Here is a 16,595-nt window from a genome sequence, read left to right as displayed (position 1 = left end):
CTTTGCACTCACAAACCACAAAACACAATCCCGGACATATAAAGGACCTGGTCCTCAGGTAGCCCACCACGACTTCTCTTTCTCTCAGAGTGACAAGCTAGTGAGAATTAGTGGTATCACAAGCAGGTACAATCCAGGACCGCAAATCAAATGCCGGACAGAGCCGGGGCTTGAGATTCTCCTTTCTGCCTGGGGGGGAGGTCCCAAGGCCTACTTTAATCTATGTGCAGAGTGATCAGGACTTGTTTTGCCACGGCCCACAGCACAGCAGACTTCCTGTTGCTTCTGTGCTCCCGCAGCCGTCTCTCCGCGTGGTGCGAAGTGTATGCACAGCCCCTGCTCCCGAGGGGCCTCCAGAGTGGCCTCATAGAAGGCTCTGCCATGGTGGAACCTTGCTTAAAAGCTGCTGACTTTATAAGCAAGCAGAATGACAGCTGCCGGACAGCTGGGAATCTACAGCCCGAACCAAATGGGCCAGCAGCGAGAGAGAAGGAGAGTGGATTCTTTTTTAACATCGCAATACGTATCTGTCTTTTTGAGCGGCTTTGGAACCCATGGACACGTGCCTCATCAGCTGCGTCCTCTTCCATTTCTTAAGCAAGGGTTGTCACACTAGCCTTGTGCCACTTGTAACATAGCATTGACCATGAGGACGGGAGGTGGGTAAACTTCTCTGTGACTGAGTACCATTGTGTTCATGAAAAGATGAAACTATTCCTAAAGCGCAAGAGGTCTCCTTACCTAGGGACAAAAAAACAAAACAAAAAAAACATTATCAGAGGGGTTTTGCTCACTTTTTAAAGCGATCCAGAGATTTTTTTGTGATGTTTCCCCTGCAAAGATTTACTTCTCAAAAAATGACAATGAAAGTCAAAACCATAAGCTCGGCTCGATGAAGGAACATGACCAGCATCTTGTCCAGACATTAAAAATGAAAAATAATCATGAAACTGACTCAAATCTTTCAAAGATTGTAGGCTGCATAAAAGCTTGAAGGACTCCTTGGGAGAAAAGTCTTCCAAAAAGGGGTAAGAGCTCTGCTGAGCTGAGCCAGGAGGATGGAGACATATGTACATTTTTTTAGTGGGAGGAGAGAGAAATGTGCCTCTATTCTGGGTTCCCCCAGAAACCCTTCCCCTTGGCTGGCATCTCCCATGACCTGCTTTTCCTTTAGCCCTTCTCTGAGGTGAGCCTTGAGAATTCAGAAATACTGGTCAGTGTCTGTTGCTTCTCATAAAGCCAATAAAGAATAATAGACAGAAGGACAAACTTACATGATCGTAGATTCGGCACATCGCATCTGTGAGGCACGTGGAGGGGAACAAGAGTTCTGTCACCATCCACTTAGCCAGGACACGCGTGCTCCACGATGGTCGTCCCAGACAAGCGCTGTCAAATAGCTGCTGCTTATCTCTTTAAGCACAGAAACTGGAATTCTCTCTCAGTCATATTGGATGGAAATCTTTCTAAAAGAGACCACACTACTACTTTGCCTTATGTCTCTGTTCCTTATGAACAGAAATTATTTATAGTACAGGGATACCTTCCAGAATCACCCTAAAAAGCCCCAGCTTGTCAGTCTTTTTCTCTTTTCATTTTTTTCCTTCCTCTCTCCCTCTGTTCTTTCTCTTTCTTTCTTTCTTTCTTTCTCTCCTTCCTTCCTTCCTCTTTCTTTCTTTCTTTCTTTCTCTCTCTCTCGCTTTCTCTCTCTCTCTCTTTCTTCCTTTTTTCTTATTCTACTGCTGTCAAATTTTCCTAAAAGGAGGAATATCTTACCTTTCTTCTCAGTTGCTGTGAGAAAGATTCAGGAGGATAGAAGGAGGGGAGGCGGAATGATGAAATCAGGGTTAGAGGTTGTCCTTCAACTGATTTGACACCCAGTGTGAATCAGGCAACTCATAATGACCCTTGATGAAATACCGCAAAGGACACATAGTTTATGAGGGCTAGCACTTCTTTTTGTTCAGGAATTTGAGAAAGGGGAAAAAAAAGCACACTTTATTTGTTTTATGTTCTTAACTATCTTCAGTCCCTCAGATTATTACAGAGGGCAAGTCGTCCCTAGTGCAGCGGGGGAGGGCTTCCCGAGCCAAGCATTGGCCCTCACCCTTCATCCACCTGGAGTTGGGCACCTAGAGGTGGTCTCAGATTGGCTGGCCTTAGTTTCTGAGCTGGGAGTGAGGGCTAGGGTGGTGGCGGAGCCGCAGCGGCCCCATGAGTTGAGAAGGCGGCCATCAACGTCTTTCCTGTCCTACTGGTCAATTCGTTTTCCCCCACAGGTCCTCATAGGCCTTGTTTTCTGATCGTTTGCCAACTCTGGGTTTTCAACCTCGAGCGGTTTTCAATGGCTCAAGCCTGAGTTCTAACAACAGCTCTCTGACGTGCTTCTTCCTTATTATGACAAGTGTTACTCTTCCTTACTTGACGTCGAAGGCCACCTTCTGTCTTTGTACATGTTGCTAATAGTCCCTTGTGCTGCATGACAGCTATTTCCGAAGTGGCCTCTAAAGATCACCTGGGTGCATCCTCGGAATGGGCTGAGGGAAGTGAGTGGGCTTCCAGAAACAGGGAAGCGAGACATTTTCTCAAAATACTGCAGTCGGTGAGAGAGAAAAGATCTAAACTCAAATTACTAGACTGAGAGTCATAGACTTTCAAATTACAAAAAGTACTTAGGAAACTTTTTTCCCGAGGAGGACACGGAGGTCCAGAGAGAGAAACTGACCCGTGCACGGCTTGAGACGGGGATGCAAGCCAGGCGTTCGGATTCTGAGTTTACTGTTCTTTCTGCTACCGCCTGATCTCCGTTCCCTTTGACCACTGCAGAACTTCCATTTCCAGTGGAATCATTTCTTAATTATTATGGCCTACCAGTTGGGGCAGAATGAAAAATGCACCAGCCTTAACATCCATGGCAGAAGCATTTTTAAAAATATAAAGCCCCACGAAGGGTCCTGGGATATATATATATATTTTTTTTTCATTTTCACTTCCCATCCTACTGTTTCGCAAAGCTTACTGAAGTCTAAAAAATGTCAAAGAACCACAACTTTTCACCATGGAAACTATTTGGCAGTTCCAGAATGAGATTTTTTTTTCTTTTATTATAAATCAAAGAAAAGGCAGTTTACCTGTTCTCATGTGAGAGGAAATGAAAGGAAGGAATGAAAATGTGTGTGTGGGGGGGGTGGTTATCATACAATCGCAGCAAGAAGCTCGGGGTCAGTGTCTCTTCATGAGGAAAGAGCACGCTTGAACCTTGAGCCCAGATTACAGGGTGAACCTTGGCTCCTGATCTCACTAATTCATTTCCCCTAAGTTAACTTTTCCTCCATTGACTTCTCCAGTACCAGCATAGCACTTTATAACATACAGATTACAGCAGGAATTTCTCCAGGCCTGTAGGGACATTCTAACATTTGAAGAAAAGCTCAGGTTTCATTTGGTCCCTGCAATTGGTCTGATTTTAGTCATTTCTCATAGAACTTAAAACTTCATTCATTCACCTGACCAGTGACAAGCTCATTTCTTTTTTTTTTTTTTTAATGTTTATTTATTGGAGAGAGAGCACAAGTGGGGGAAGGGCAGAGAGAGAGAGAGAGAGGGAGAGAGAGAATCCCAAGCTCTCAGTGCAGAGTCCATTGTGGGGCTTGAACTTAGGAACTGTGAGATCATGACCTGAGCCAAAATCAAGAGTCCAACGCTTAACTGACTGGGCCACCCAGGCACCCTGACAAGTTCATTTCTTTAATTAATTAATTAATTTTTAACGTGTATTTATTTTTGAGAGACAGAGAGACAGAGCATGAGTGTGGGAGGAGCAGAGAGGGAGACACAGAATCTGAAGCAGGCTCCAGGCTCTGAGCTGTCAGCACAGAGCCTGACACGGGGCTAGAACTCACAAACCGCGAGATCATGACCTGAGCTGAAGTTGGATGCTTAACCGACTGAGCCACCCAGGTGCCACCCCATAAGTTCATTTCTAATCAGTTTTTCTTCCTCCTAACATAAAACGTACTTTGATATTGGATGAAAGTCATGAACTTCTGTGAAAAACAGTCATGCTCTGTAGTTAGGGTTGCCAAATATTGCATGGGATATATTTATACTGACAAATTATTTCTTATTGATCTGAAATTCAAATTTAACTGGGTCTATTTTAATTTGCCAAACCTTGTAACCCTATTTGGACTATGGAATCGATGGAATAGATGCCCTCCTGAGATTTTGTGTTTGGATAAAGATTTTTTTTTTAAACAAAATTATACATTAAATATTTTAGGGAGCTGTCTTTGGATAAAGGCATGCATAATAAATCTAGATTTTTATACATCTGGCTTGCTTTAGGTGTGGTACACCTGTGTATTTTGTAAATTCAGTTTGAAAAAATGTTCATTTTATATATGACCCACTTTTCACCCTCCCTAAATTATTATACTATCCTAATTTGCAGACTCTAAGGCACAGTTTAGAAGTTATGTCATTGGGGTGCCTGGGTGGTGCAGTCGGTTAAGTGTCTGACTCTTGATCTTGGCTCAGGTCATGATCTCACGGTTCATGAGTTCAAGCCCCCACATTGGGCTTTATGCTGACAGTGTGGAGCCTGCTTGGGATTCTCTCTCTCCTTCTCTCTGCCCTTCCCCTGCTTGTGCTCGCTCTCTCTCTCTGTCAAAACAAACAAGTAATCATTAAAAAAAAAAAACTTAAAAGAAATTAAAAAAAGAAGTTATATCATTTTCCTCTCACTTACATGTGAGCACTTCATCTATGGCACAAAATGGGCTTTATTCATGGGAAGCATCCAATATAGAAATGGTGCTGTAAAAGTAATTAGACTTGAATATAAAAGGATCAGTTCCTCATTAAGGGTTTCCCTCAAAGGCTTAATGAGGGAAATTAGCCACAAATTATACTATCTTATCATTTGCAGACTCTAAGGCACAGTTTAGAAGTAGATCATTGTCCACTGAGTTGTGTGTCTACATGTCATGGATTTTGAGGTCTCTTTCAGGGAGAAAGCTAGTCTGTTGTGAATTTGGGGTGATTTTTTGAGCTCTGGGTCATTAACCCAAATGAGTTCCACCAAGGACTTTGGTAACGACAGTAACAACATTTATTCGATGCTTAATGTATGCCAACCCGTATGTGTGCTTCCTGGATGCACTGTTTCATCCAGTCCTGGTCATCCTGAGAGCTAGATACTGTTGCCTTCTTCATTTTACTGACAAGGACACCAAAGGCCTGATACTCTGCCTGTGGTTTCACAACCAGGAAGTGAAAGTGCTGAGATCCAAACCCAGGTCCGACTCTAGCACGTGTTCAACCTTTGCTCACCCAGAATGCTTCCCACTGGTGAACAAGGTGGGGGCCTTGTGGAGGATGGCTGGTGTAGAGACTTACTGAGAAGAGGGAGGCTCTAGAAGGCCTCCCGTAATCAGTCGGAGGAGTCCAGTTTCACAGCACCCCGCAAAGATCTCAGAGCGTGGAGATGGTTGTCTCTGCTCTCTTAAGAGATGGGTTTGTGACCTATGGCCTGGAATTTCAAGACTTATCAGAAGAAAATCACAAATTATTTACAAATGCTTTGAAATTAGGGTGTCTGTTACTTTTGTGTACATAGAAATCACCGGGGGGGGGGGGAGGGGACTTGTATAAAGATTCCTGAGCCCATGCTTAGAGCTTCTGATTAAGTTCTAACTCAGTGGTTCTGCACATGATCTGAAAACTAGACTTGACTCCTACTGTTTGGCAGGAACCCTTAGGTCCGTGTGGGTGCTGATTGGTACACACTTTGAGAAACCCTGCTTGAGCTCTGCATACCTATGGGGCAGGAATGGGTCTTATCTATCTTTGTATTCTCGAACCCGGAACAGGACCAGATACATATCCACTACAAGCCGAGAGGGAATTGAATTACAAGGAATGAGGAAAGGGAAGGGTTTCCGTTGACATTTGGGGCTGCTGGGAATAACCAATTCTAATTCTAATCATGGTTAAAGAGTTTTCTTCCAGCTTTTATGAGTGCCAAGTTTGCCTTTGATCTCCAGGGTCTCCATCTCCAGTGGGTGGTGGCAGGGGTGGGGAGGAGATGGCGGTGGCGAGCATATATTTATATCTATGTACAGTGAAATCATTATTGTGCTTTATCAGCGAAACCAGGGCACATACTTGTTAGTATGTGAATATGCATCTGTGCCTCCCTTCCTTCCACAGCTGACACTGGAGATTAGATTCAAGCTTTAAGCTTGTAAAAAGCCTTAGAGGGAAACCCTTAATGAGAAACTGATCCTTTTAAACTCAAGTCTAATTACTTTTACAGCAACATTTCTATTTTGGATGCCTCCTATGGATAAACTCCCTTTTATGTCATTGAAGCAGTGTTCTTTCCTCAATCTCAGCAGAAGGAACACCCAACACGTGACCCGGCCCATAGATCCCAATGAGAAAGCCAGTGACTCTCTTCTGCTTGATGAGAGGCCTTGATTTCAAAGGCCCCCAGGAGAGAAACTTGAATCCCATGTTTGTAAGCCCTTGAAAATGTTTCTGTTTTTCTCTGCTAGTTAGCTACTTGCTTCTACTCATGGAGACTGACGTGCAAGCTGACACCATGAGCCTTTCAGCATGGTCTCCCACGGGACGAAAGACAAATGGAAGGGTGATCATGTGCATTGTAGTCACATGGATACATACTTTTTCAATGTCCAATATTTGATGGAAGCCGTACGGGGCACAATGGCAGTTGTGTTTTCACAAATTGGATTTGGGGACGTAACTCTAAGTAAATACTTTGTAGATTGTCCCCTCACCATGGTGTAAAAAGACTAAAAAGGATCCCACGTGGTATAGGAGAAGTTAAATCTTAATTTGTTTCTACTAATACCCACTGCAATACAATTTCATTTTATTTGACTGTTTTTCTTCAGACAGCACATGTTTTGCCAGAGATAGCAAAGCAAAATGGGAAGAGAGTACTAGATTAGGAATTAGAAGGCTTTCGCTAGCTTACCAACCTCAGCCGAGCTTCATATTGAAAATGCCTCCATGACCTGCAAAGCCTTCTATAAATATAAGGTGTTAAACATATGGTTTCTACTCACCAAATAAGTGTGTGGAAACGGTACAAGGCTGATATGTGGGTGGGCCGATGTGGCACGAACGAATTCCTTTTGCCACAGGAAGAGACTGTGCACCCCCACAGTCCCACCAGCCCCCTGGGGTGGACAAGGACCGTTGTCAACGACCATCCTTTGCATTGGGTTCTGGAGAATACGTGGCCAGAACCCTTCAGCTACTGAGATGAGAACAGGAAACAGCACAGGCAGTGGGCTAAACTAGAGAGCAAAATAGAACAGATACCAGATCTGCCCTGTGTGGCTGTGGGCAGGTCATTTAATCTCTCTGAATTCCCATTCCTTCATCTGCAAGCACCATGCTTCAGGACACCTGGTGTTAGAAGGCACCTTGCATGTTGCAGGTACTCAGCGGATCAGAGTGACTCTCAATTACCAGCAGTGGTTTCTTCGGTGATGAGCTTTAGCTTTGGGTTTTTGCTGCCACAATCTTAGTCTAGTAACTCTGGCAAGTCTTTAGTTACATGAAGTCAAACTCTTTTATGCTCTCCACGAGCGCTTCTGTGCTTTGAACAGGGTCCCCTCGGACACGAAGACCTTTTGCCCATTTGTAGCATCCGGATAGTTCTCATAAGTAGCGGTGAATAGTTAAGATGGAGGAAGAGAAGTGAGAGAAAGCCCAGGAGAATCATGAAATCCTCAAAAATTAGGGAACTAGAATCTCTGAGGCGGCATGGATACTGGCATCAGGCCACCCAGGTACAAATGGTGGCACCATCTGTTAACTTGCTGGGCGACCCTGGCCAACTTCAACATTTTCTCATTCATAATGTGGACGTAATGATAATGTTTACATAGTACATATAGGGGATAGTCACAGAATGATTCTAAGAATTTACTGGAAAAAATTGTGCGAAGTGCTTAGCCTCGTGCTTAGTATGTAGCTATCCTTTGATAAATGTGAGTCGATATAAGTGCAAAAATGCCGTAGGTAAAAGCTTAAAAGTGGCTCAAAGACTATCTCCAAGTATTTTATGCAAAATGTAGAGTGTGACAGAAAATAAGAATAAATTGTAGCAAGGCAAATTTAGATCATCATTAAGAATAACGTGACTCTAAGGGTGATTAAACACTTGGATAGAATTTTATCCTGCTTCCGATTTCTTATAGTTTTCTCTTTTCTAGTTCTTAGCTTTTCTGGAGCTGCATATTAATAGAATAGCAACCAAAACAAAGCTTTTAAAAATATAATTAGAGACATTTGCTCCAAATACGACTCATAGCAAATAAAATTATAGTCGATAATACTGTAATTAGAGAACTTAAAAGTGCTCCTGCAGTTTAAACGAGATTCTAAAGGTTCCACAGGGAACGGCTGGGATCACGATCTAGCATCAGCAGAGGACGTTACAGACAAAGGACGCCTACTAAGTGATTAGATACCGAGGGATAAGTCAAGAAGAACAATCAAACTGGAGATATCAAGTGGACAGGGAAGCTGGCAGCACTGAGTATGTACCCAGTAGTTGGCAGAGGGTATACTGAGCTCCTTACGTTTGCTGTTTGCTTATTCTTTATAATGATATATTATCCCCACAACATTGGGGTTCAGAGAGTAAGTTAATAACTTCCCCCAGTGACAGAGTTAAATAGCGGCAAAGGCAATGTTCAGATGGTTCAAAGGCAGGTCCCTCTGATGCTGCCTGGTTTTCCTGACACCACATGGTCGTGCACATATAAGTATATGGAGCTACGTTGAGTGAAGGATTCTAGGCGGTATCCAACCGAGGGACGAAGGAGCTCTGTGAGGAGGTCTGAGGAGGAGCTGGGAGCCAAGTGGAGCTCTGATAATGGGGCGTCCATCAGGCTCTTTGCAGGTGAGAGAAACCTGCTTGGGCTCCCTTAATTAATTCATTGGAAGGATACTGGTGGCTCATGGAACTGAAGCAAAAGCTGAGGAGAGAGGGCTCAGCAGAGATTCTTAGTGGGAAATGAAGAAATTAGGGAATAGAAGGTGGCCATGACTCCCTTTCAGCTGTATTGTCAATTCCATAATTTTTAGTTTTTAAATTTCCTGCGTAAAAAAAAAACAACTCTGATAACAGAATCATTCTAACAATTTCCTCATGTCGTCTTAGGCCAGCCTTATAACTTCATTTCCACTGAAACTTGTGGTCTGCTGGGATAGCTACTGGCTAATTTTAAACCTGGACTGTGACTTTCTCCTACCTGAAGTATCAGGTGAAACGGCGGGCAGTGATGTCGAGGGCCAGGGGGGGACAGGGCATGTGCGTCAGAGGAAGAAGAGGTCCTTAGTAGTTTAGGTTTGAGGCGGAAAGCAATGGGCTATTGACAGTTGAGTCCGTTGGACTTTGGGTGAAAGGTCATCCCCAATCTTGATAAGGAACATTTTTCTATGGAGGAATGAGGGAGTGAGAGATGCATCCTTTGGGCTGTTAATCACAGTCAGAGTTCTGAGGTCTGGTGCTGATTGGAAAGAATTGTAGCACAGCTCTCTGGTCAATGAGGCTCACGGGGCTGTGGAAGATACAGGTCCCCCTGAGAGAGTGGGTGGCCAGTGTGATGACGGACAGCACCTTAAATTTATCTCTTCCACTCAGTGCTGAATGAGAGTAAGTGGGGAGGTGGGAGGTGTTTCGCCAGTCTCAGGATGAGTCAGGTGGTCCTTGGGGGAGTTGATACCAAACCTTATGTTTGAGCAATAGCAGGTGCACCTGGGTTGGGCTCTCAGCTGTTTGCAGTTGTGCTGGTCTCTTCTAGACTGGAGCAGCAGGGAGATGCTAGTGAGGCTGGGGGGGGGGGCAGGGGTGATGCTTCTCTGTGATGAGGCACGGTGACACCTTCCCTGATGAGTGACCTTGCATGCGGAAGCAGCCAAAGGTGTACCTCACCAGGTTGTGGTCTTTAATCTGCTGCCATATTGCTGGAACTTTCACCACTCATTCTGTTAGGAGGAAATTTCCATGTTAATATCTCACCCACTGCTTCTCAAACTTGTATCTTCATCAACATCACCCTGAGGGAGTGTTAAAACACAGTTTGCTGGGCCCTGCCCCTGGACTTTCTGATTTAGTGAGTCTAGCATAGGGCCTGGGAATTTGCATTTCTAACAAGCTCCCAGATGATTCCGTCCATCAATCACCATTTGGAGGTGACCAATCCACCATTGGTCCACCACTGGTCCACCAGTCGTCCATTTGGAGGATCACTGCTTTAGAACTGGTTTTCTCAAGTGCCCAGGGAGCATTCTTGCATTGTCTGGGGTCGAAAAGACATTGAACCTGATGAGCAACCCAGAAGACAAATCCTATTAAAGATCCCAAGGTAAACTCACTGAAGGATGTTGGGGAAGAGGGACAGAGGGTAAGACTTCAGACCTACAATTTGCCTGGGGCATGATATATAACATTTGTTAGCTTCTTATTAAAGCTGCCCCTGGTGTGCTGTGACAAGGTGATTTCTTTTTCGTATGTCATGTGGAGAGATCCCCCTTGGTTTCTGGGAGAGACCTTGCACCGAGAAAAGAAGATATGACAGCAAAGAAATCCGTGCCTTTCATATCCACCCACCGCACCGAGACAGTATAAGTATTTTTAGAACATGAGGGGATATTTGCATAGCATCTACTAGGTGCTGGGCACAGTGATAAGTACTTTGCACACATCACTTATTATGATTGGAAAAAAAAATCTGCAAGGTCTGTACTATTTTCATTTTATAAATGAGCAAACTGAGGTTCAGCAGCTTGAAGAAACATACCCAGAATCACAAAGCTAGTGATGGGCAGAGACATGACTTAAACATACGTATCACTTATTCCAAATCTGTGTTCTCTAGATTTACCATTGGAAATGCAGAGATCTCTCTCAAAATGTGCAGCTTGAAAAAATGCAATAATACTTCTTAATTTAAAAGCAAGTTTCTATGTTCAGAACCAGGAACGTACCAGCTTGAATGAGTGGGAATTATACCTAAAGGAGTAAAGATCCTAAAACATCTAATTGGGACACCTAGAGATGTTTACATTGTTCCCGTTGGTTATTTTAAGGCTTCTTCCCCTCTGCCCAGTTTGGTGGCTTTCCTCCTGTGAGTTAAGAGTTTAAAGAAGCTAAAATAAGATGCAGAGGGCAGACCCGGGAAATTTTATATGCAAAGCGCTTGGAGCAGTGCCTGACACACAGGCATGGCTCAGTAAACGTTAGCTGTCCTCATCACCGTGTGAGCAGGGCGGTTGAGGGTGGGAATCGGGTGGGCACCAGCAGCAGTGGCTGAATCAAAGAAAATACATGGCAAAGAGCAGATCGTATTAGTCCTGGCAGTTTCCTGAAAATGCTGGGTTCTCACTCGGAAGGTAAATATGACCTCACTGAAGAAGGCAAGGTGGGGGGTTCAGGGTCGGGGAGAGAGGAAAGGAGGGGGTATCTGCTGGAGAAAAATGTGGATCCGCGATAGTCACGTGGTGAGCGCTCACCGTCGGCCAGGGAGGTAATTTGGAATCCGGGTTCGTCTTATTGAAATATAAACTATCTGATCAGAAGACTTGCCCTGTATCTGTCAGAGGAAGCCTGGGTGGGGCGGATGTGTCCCTGGACGGAAGGCAGCTCTCGGGAAGAAAGGCGTGGCACGAAAGCCAGAGGGTGGGAAAGGCACCAGGTGAGCAAGAAGCCAGGTGATTGCACGTGGGCGGGAAGCGGGGGGCCGAAGGCACCTGTGGGCAAAAGAGCGCGTTTAAAAGGTAAAGAGGGGGCGGGGCCTTTGTGCGCAGAGGTCCGGGAGGAGCCCCGGAGAGGTAAATGAGGAGAAGAGGTGGCAGGCCGGGGAAAGGGACAGGGTCAGGACGGAAAGGGCTGTGGCTGCACACATGGGGGGACGAGCTAATCGAGGAGCCGAGTGGGCCGCCGGGAGGGGCGGCTTAGAGCAGCCAAAGCGAGGCTGGTGCAAATTGATTTCCACGCAGCTAAGGAAGAAATGCCAGGCAGGAGGCTGGACTTCTTTTCCTCGGAGGCTGAAGGGAGACAGGGGCAGAGAGGGGTGCACTGCTACGCCGCTGGGGAGGTACACAGCCGGCCAGATGTTTTTGAGGCGACCTGTGTGGCAGCCCGAACACGTGCCACTTAGCAGGACTGATGAATAAGCAGTGGCCAACCCGGGCGATCACGCTGGCGTCCGTGAGCTCGTGGGCGCTCTGGGCCGCACGGGCCAATGGGGGGGACCGGCGGGGGGGTGGGGGGGTGGGGGCACACGGGTATGCGGGACACGAGACCCGACAGTGGTTCTGGCTTCCGGAGAGCAAGTGAGGAGCCTGGTAACAAAGCAGGAGCCTGGCAGGCGAGAGAGGGAGTTTGCAGGAGCCGGTCGGAGCCCCAAGCTCGATGTTCCGCGCTGTGATTGATGAGTTGTGGTTCAAGGGTGTAGCCATTTTAGAACGTCCTGTTCCTGTCAGCTCGGAAAGCAGGAGGCATTAACGGCCTGGCGATGCGGCCTTGGTTTAACTCTTTGGTGAGACCGGCCTCTTCAGCCTGTTCCAGCATGCTGCGACCGTGTGGCATAGAATTCTTGGCACGGTTCACAGCGGTTCCACTCGTTAACAGCTTCTCATTTCCTGCTCCTCCAAGAGAGTCAGCCACGGGAGTTTTTCAGCCAGAAGTGAGCAGCCTTGCAGTCTGTGGAGCGGCCTGTCTTGGAGGGCAGTTGCTGGGAAAGAGGCTCGCTTCAGCCCCGTGCCCTCCGCAGGCCGGAGATTAAGTGCATCCTGTCCGGCAATGGCAGGTTCAAGGCTCTCTCCCGCCATCCTTACGGCCAAGTCCAGCCTCAGTCCAGTAAACCTCCCTCCCTCCTCCAGAACGTGAACTCGGTAAATGTGAATGAACACGGAAGTAAAAGAGCAAGCAAGCTAACACAAACAGAAATTGAGCTATAACACGATCGAGACTTGCGGGCACTTGGGTGGTGCAGGACACCCTCAGTCACTCGCTAGTACAGTCCCGACTGAGCAAGTTTCTAGAATGGGCATTAGTAATGGAAGAAGAAGGCAAAGAGGGAGGGAAAGGGTGCCTGGAATGTGAGACAGCATGGCCGAGGGCTGCTGAGGTGGAAGGGAAGAAACAGGAAGTGTGCCCCGATGGCCTTTGACCGCAGCAAGTGCAGGGGCCTGCTGGGTGACAAGGGAGGCCAGTGTCCCCAGGCCAGGCTGGGTAGGGGAGTGAGGACTGGAGGTGGGGCAGAGGTGGGGGAGGCGGGAAGGGGAGGTGTGGTAGTTGGGACACAGAGGCACCGTTTGGAAGCAGGTTATTAACAGGGACCCAGAGCTTGGGTTGGCGAGTCGGGGGAGGGCTGCGCTTTCCTTGGGAATTAGGCAAGAGGCAGAGGACACGGGGTCAGGAAGCCTGCTGACGTTAAAAGGACGGTGGAGATCTTGTTGAAATAGGACCACTGGGTCCCTATGTAAACTTTCTTGCAGGATGGTTAGAAACTATGGTTGGAGGGACCTTTGCCTTAAGAAGACCCTAGACAGTTTTGTTCTCTGTCCCTTCCCCCTATGTTTTTCCTCTCATTTTCACCTTCTCGGCTGAAAACATGCTTCGGCAGCCAACCTGATGCTATCTGGTTCCGTCAGGTCCCTATAACGTTAGCTTTTGTGTGACTTCAGGCATCTGGCAAACACGTTCAATGACTGGGAATTCAAAGCGTCCCACCGCCTCTTTCCCCCCTGACCCACTGCAGCGACATCTCTTGTCCGTATTCTGTGGGCTTCCCAAACTTTTCGGCAGCATTGAGGCTAGAGACCATTTGCGTTCAAGTTTGTCAATGTTTATTAGTTCTAGGCAAAGGTGTTAGGTTAGCCGCGCTGCTGTGTTGGGGTGGGGGCAGCCAAGGATGGGATTTCATTAGGCTCATTTGATGAATTCCTTTTAAGTTTTGCATCCTTTCCAAATAGATGTTTGCTCCACAAACACGCACTGAACGCGCCGCGTATGCTCTTGGACCTGCAAAGGTGCAAGCGGCCTTGGTAGCTCCGTTCTTTCTCTTTGCAGCTGGGTTTCCAGGTAGCGTCTGGGGAGCTTAACATCTAGTAATGGACAATAAGGCATGTTCCTCAATAAGCATAGCCTAAAGCAGAATGTGTCGAGTACCAAGAGGTGTCTAGATTTAAATGCTTTTGGAGTTCACAGGAGGAGAGATTTACTATGCATGTTGAAATCGTATTCAAGTACAAGTTGTCCTGGGACAAGATAAATAACCTATTCACTTCATAGTAATATAATAAATAAAATATTATTGACATAGTTGGCAATACTATTCAGGTGTTGCGAAAAAGCCTGATGTATAAATAACTCGGGGTTTGTGGAACCACAGAATCTAAAATGGTAGCAGCACCGCAAGCAAGCCTGAAAGACAGCCAGTTCAATCTCCTCGCTTTGTGGATTTACAGACAGATCTCCAGATAGGTCAAGTCAGTTGTCCAAGATCACAGAGCTAGTTTGTGGCCAAGGCAGGAGCAGAGAGCAGGGCCGCTCGGGCGCTGTTCACACTGGGGTGGTGACATCAGCCACTGTCCTGCCTCTGCTGAACAACTACCCTAAAAAAATACTCATCCTATTTGGGAGATCTGTATCCTGATTCCAGCTTTCTTAGCAGAATGCCATCAAAGCTTTCTGTCTTCTTATAGAATGAAATGAATGTGACAGTTCCTTGCTGAGGACTCAGATGCCCTGAGAACAGCATGGCACAAGGAAAACAAAGATGCTGGGCTGGAGTCTGCGTTGCTTCTATAATTATGTTCAAGAAACTGTTGGGAAGTTTGAAGGAAAGCTCTGACTCTCGGGGCCCCCCCCTCTCCTGACATCTGGTCTCCCCGCTGCGGCGTGCCCAGCCCCTGCCCCACCTTCTCGGGGAGCCGTTCCCCAACTTCGCAGCCACGCGTCCACCACGCGTGGGACCCAGGAAGGGAAAGCCAGCCAGGCTAGTCTGTTCTGTCTCTGTCAGTCTCCGTCTCCGTCGACCAGTCTGCCCGTTAGTGCCTCTCTTTCGGTTGGTCAGTCTCTCCTTCCATTTGTCTTCCTGTCTGTCCTTCTTTCTCAATCCTTCTCTCTCACTCTGAAAGAATGCAGTTGTTCTCTTCACATGTTTACTTCTCTCCTGGCTTCGTTTCCAGGTTTGGCGCTCTCCTAACAAAAGTCAGCCTTGGCCCCAACACTGCATCCGGCCTGCCTTTCAGAGTCTGTCTTCATGCCTCTGGCTCAGTCTTGCCACAGACCCTGACTCCTATCTGCCTGGACGACATCTGATTGCCTCGGCCCTTCTCTTCTCCCCTGGCTGGGCAGCGGGTTGTTTCCTCTGGACCCCTTGTCCCAGACCAGAGATACTTGTACAAACCATGGTCATCTGCACTTGTCCTTCAACTGTGATTTATGAGGGATGTACCCGGGCTCAGTGTCTCTGGGATCCATTCAGTCATTTTGTCAGGACTGTCTGGTAAATTGCCTCTCCTTTCACGGTGCTAGCCGTGAATGACTGTGCCCTCCGCTGACCCCGGGCCCACTGGTTGTGATGCTCCCATGGCGCTCCTGCAAGTCTGCCTTGGGCCACAGGGAGGTCTGCCGCGTCATTTCTGGCACTGGAATGGAAGGGACCATGGAATGGGAATCCTGGCTTGAGCACCTTAATCGGGCTCTTCACGCTGTCTTGCACACAGACAGCTCAGAATAAGAGACCAGATTCTGGCGTTGTTTCGGTCGGGCTAATCTGACAGACTTGCACGGCTCCTTTTGGAGGGTAAAATCTACTTGGGGGAACAGGGCATGGGTACCTGAAAAGGGTATCTTCGTGAAACTGAATGGTACTAACCGTGACCCCACTACCACTGCCATCATTTATAGAATCTTTGTAAAGCCACTGTTCTGAAGCACTAGGTATACTGTAGGCCCTTTAATCCTAGCAACAACCCTCATAAAGTAGGTACTACTATCTTCTTTTCACAGATAAAGAAGCAGAGTCTCAAACAGTCTCTCAATGGCTTGAGAAAGTCACCCACGTTCACAGAGGTGGTGAGTAGAAGACCTGGGTTTTCAACCCAAGGGCGTCGAATGCCAAATCTGGTCTCAGTTGTGGGCATGCTTTGGTAGAACGATAGAGTGATCTCTCTAACCTCTCGTTTAGCCAACATTTATAAGTGCAAGGTCTCTTTTGCAGCCATTTTGTTTCTAACTATATGTGTTTATTTTCCTCCTTGGTCTACTCAACGGCATTACCACAGCTGGTAGTACGCGTTTTTTTTCTTCCAGATTTTCCTTCCAAAACACATCGTTAATTGCCCTGCTCTTAAAGCTTATGTCATACTCTTTGATCCCTGGCATTGGAGTTGTCATTAAAACGTCTCTTGGACTCGTTCCCCGTGACATTATAGTCGAGGTTCTTGCAGCATAATTCCACTTGCTGATATTTTCCCTTGCATTGCGTTTGGACGATGAACGGTCCCCTGATGCTCTTAGGATCTGCCTTCTT

General features: G+C 46.7%; 1 long non-coding RNA gene across 4 annotated transcripts in view; it reads left to right on the top strand.

The window, feature by feature from the left end:
* LOC125175606 (uncharacterized) overlaps window positions 1-16,595 on the top strand; it is a 403,243-nt gene that overhangs the window by 116,334 nt on the left and 270,314 nt on the right. For 2 of the 4 annotated variants that reach the window (XR_007155895.1, XR_007155894.1), the window contains exons 1-2: window positions 11,688-11,744; window positions 16,073-16,138. The exons of 1 other annotated variant lie outside the window; for it this stretch is intronic. This is a non-coding gene — a long non-coding RNA (uncharacterized LOC125175606). Of the gene's footprint in view, window positions 1-11,687; window positions 11,745-11,799; window positions 11,827-16,072; window positions 16,139-16,595 lie in introns of those variants that run through there. One more of the 4 variants, XR_007155896.1, reaches the window with a different exon arrangement.

This window comes from Prionailurus viverrinus, chromosome A1 (genome assembly GCF_022837055.1).
Source record: "Prionailurus viverrinus isolate Anna chromosome A1, UM_Priviv_1.0, whole genome shotgun sequence".
NCBI lineage: Eukaryota > Metazoa > Chordata > Mammalia > Carnivora > Felidae > Prionailurus > Prionailurus viverrinus.
The sequence above is the reverse complement of the archived record's forward strand: the minus strand, read 5'-3'. Positions and strand labels throughout refer to the sequence as shown.